The sequence below is a fragment of the Bison bison genome, unplaced genomic scaffold (genome assembly GCF_000754665.1).
Source record: "Bison bison bison isolate TAMUID 2011002044 unplaced genomic scaffold, Bison_UMD1.0 scf7180017845577, whole genome shotgun sequence".
Classification (NCBI taxonomy): domain Eukaryota; kingdom Metazoa; phylum Chordata; class Mammalia; order Artiodactyla; family Bovidae; genus Bison; species Bison bison.
In genome coordinates, this window is record NW_011476150.1 from 5533 (window position 1) to 8678 (window position 3146).

Below are 3146 nucleotides of genomic sequence, written 5' to 3' on the forward strand. Positions count from 1 at the left end.
GTCATACTTCCGGGTGCATTCAGAGGCGCAGCGACTCCTGGCCTGCTCCCTCGGATCTTGCCTCCCTTTTCCGATACTCCAGACGCCCTAGTCTAGACAGTTTCAGTCTACTATCCCTGAAACACGTGGAGCTGAGACTTGGTCAAGGTGCATTCCTGCCCGCTTCCTCCGCCCTTGGTTCCCTCCTCCTAGAACATTTGCAACTGGATCTCCACGAGGTTGGTGCCCTCTCATTTAAGTCTCAGCTAAGCTTCCTGCGTCAAGAAACGCCTCTCCTGATCCCTGTATCTAAAGTACCCACCCTCAACCTCTACTGACTCTCTGCCCTGTTATGCTGTTTTCTTTACAGTGCTGGTCATCATCGGAAACCGTCTCATCTGCATATGGACTATTTGAGAGCCCTCAGAAGCAAGAGCTCACCTGTCTCGTCCATACCAAATCCTCAGCATCTGCACTCCCGAGAAAGTGAAAGTGAAGTCGCTCAGTCGTGTCGGACTCTTTGCGACCCCATGGACACCAGGCTCCTCCTTCCATGGGATTTTCTAGGCAAGAGTACTGGAGTGGGTTGCCTTTTCCTTCTCCAGGGAACTTCCCGACCCTGGGATCGAACCCAGGTCTCAGGCATAGACAGACACTTTACCGTCTGAGCCACCAGGGAAGTCTCTGCACTCCCGAGAAATACTTGTTAAATGAATGAATGATTGAAGTCCTCCATGGTGTCTTCCTAACTGAAAGGAGAGCTTCATCCTGGGTGATCCATGGCAGTTTATTTACTGCTGTATGCAGGGCTTTTCCTGGTTGTGGTGGGTCCATGCATTGGTGGTCTCCACTGACTTTCAGCCCTCTTCCTCGCATGTAAATTCCCGGATTGGACACATAACTAACATGCTTTGGCCAATGGGATGGTAGCAGGTGTGCTGGGCACAGAGCCTTGATAAATATTTGAATGCTGGGGTCTGTCCTCTTGGGACATTGTCTCTTGAAGTCCTGAGTTACTCTGTAAAGAGGTCTAGCTGCTGTGCTGACATGGGGCACAAGTGTTCCAGTCATCCCCTCGTTCCAGCCACCTCAGCTGAAGCCCCAGAAGTCTGAGTGAAGATGCTCTTTGGAACCTTCCACCCCAGGAGACACCTGGCAGGGTGGAAGAACCACCCAGCTGAGCCCAGCCCAGAGCGCAGAGCCAGGGGAAGTATGCAGTCACGTTTTAAACAAGCTTGACATGCTGACTTCAGCAAGAAGTAGCTGAAATACCAGTTTACTTTCCATTTTGAATGGCTGTGCGAGTCCACAACTCAGAAACCGAGGCGGCAAAGGCTGCAACACGGTTACCTTTGCTTTTGCACTTTGCCCCGCATCCCACACAAGTCAGTCAATAGTCCGTTGAGCAGTTTATTGAACTCTCCATGCTAATCTCTGTGCTACTTAAGTGTGTGATGCAGAGGGTGCTGGTCGTTTTCTCCACAATCTTTAAGGTCATGCCAGAGGTGTCAGTGGGTCCATGCCACGCCTTGTTCCCGACCACACAGCTTGTGCAAGGCTGTGGCAGCTGGGCCTGCAGGGGTGAGCCTCCTGCAGACACTGCAGCCAGGTTACCGCCCTCTCCCTAGGCCTTCCCTCCTGGACCGTTCCCCCCACCACCCCCGCCCATACCAGCTACTCTCCTAGAGAGAGAGAGAGAGAGAGAGAAGTGGAACAGGGTAGGTCTCCCTAACCTTGACCTTCATTCATGTCTTAAAAGACGAGACAAACCCTACTCTATACTGCCTTAAAACCTACATTTAAGTAGAAAGCCTTATTTTTTCCCCTTATTTTTCCCTCTTGGACGGAATTAAGTAAATCCAAAGTGACAACACAGTTTATCTCAGATTAGAAGTTATGATTGGTGGTTTGAAAGCAAAAAAAAAAGTCAATTTTATAGTTAAATACATTAAAATTTTTTAAGGAAGGAAGGAACGGGAAATCTTTTTATTAAAAAAGTCAAATGCACAGACGAAAAAGACCTAATAATTACTAAGTTGCCATATTCACTTTACATGTGAATGTGTGAGTGTGTGTGTGTGTGTGTGTGTGTTTTCCTCAAAGATTTGGAGGCAGTTTCAGTTCTCCTACCCAACCACCACAGCACTGTCACACCTAAAAAACCAACCATCCTGAGACACAGTCCTTGCACATGAGGCTTGGGTGAAAGACAGCCCACCTTTCTCTGCACTTCTTATCTGGGAGCACAGGCTAGCTGGCCAGGGTGCAAGGCCAAGTGTGGGAGGAGGTAATGGGAGGGCTTTCTGATCCCCGAGGCCAGGCAAAGGCGTGGAGCTGCTGGGCTTCAGCACTGGGTTTAAAACCATTTATGGGAGCACCCTGGTTCCCGGATTCTGAGCACCAGTGTTGAACTGCCTGTGCGTGAGCAAGTCCCAGGCCGACGTGCCCCTCAGCAGTGTGGAAATGGCATGAAAAACCGAATCGAGCAGGTCTTTGCGAGACAAAAGAAACTGTAGCCAGGAGTCAAGCATGAGGGGGAAACAAAAGATTCATTGCTAACAATTTCTGCTGTGAAGGAACCCAGGCCTTCCCAGGGGGCAATGTGGGTGGGGACAGCTGGACTGAGACAGGAAGTGGGGCTCAGGCAGGGAATTCCTGGCTGGATCCAGTGTGCTGCAGGAGCGCCTGGCAGTCCCCACCTCTGCTGACTGTGGGCGCTTCCTGGCCAGGAAGGCTTCTGCATAATCTCTTTGCCATCCCTGCAGTCCTGCCTCCTTTCCTCCACCCCCTAGCTCCGTCTCCCCCGACAGACTGTTTTTATCTGCCCTTCATCGCCGTCATCCCTATGAAGCAGAGGCGGTATCTGCTTGCAGGGCAGCTCTCGGGCAGGACCACACAGGGTGGGGTGGGTGACCGTGGCTGGCGCACTATCAGGCACCTTGAAACAGGCCCTGAGTAAACGGAGTCTGAGTCATTTCCTGGGGAGGCCCCGCCCTGGGAGGTGCCAGTGGGAGCGGGGCAGGCGGGAGGGGGGAGAACCCGGGTTCTTGCCCCTGCTCCCTCTGCTGGGGGGGGGCAGTGCGAGCCAACAGCTCTCCCTGCGTGCCCCAGGGCCCACCAGGCAGCCCCAGGCCTGGGTCAATCTGGAGAGGCCTGCGATTGCTGCT

General features: G+C 52.5%; 1 long non-coding RNA gene across 1 annotated transcript; it reads left to right on the forward strand.

Annotated features, from left to right (window-relative positions):
* Window positions 1–6: 6 nt before the first annotated feature.
* LOC104985594 lies at window positions 7–698 on the forward strand. Its single transcript, XR_824931.1, has 2 exons — window positions 7–218; window positions 350–698. It is a non-coding gene; the product is annotated as an uncharacterized LOC104985594 (long non-coding RNA).
* Window positions 699–3146: the final 2448 nt, after the last annotated feature.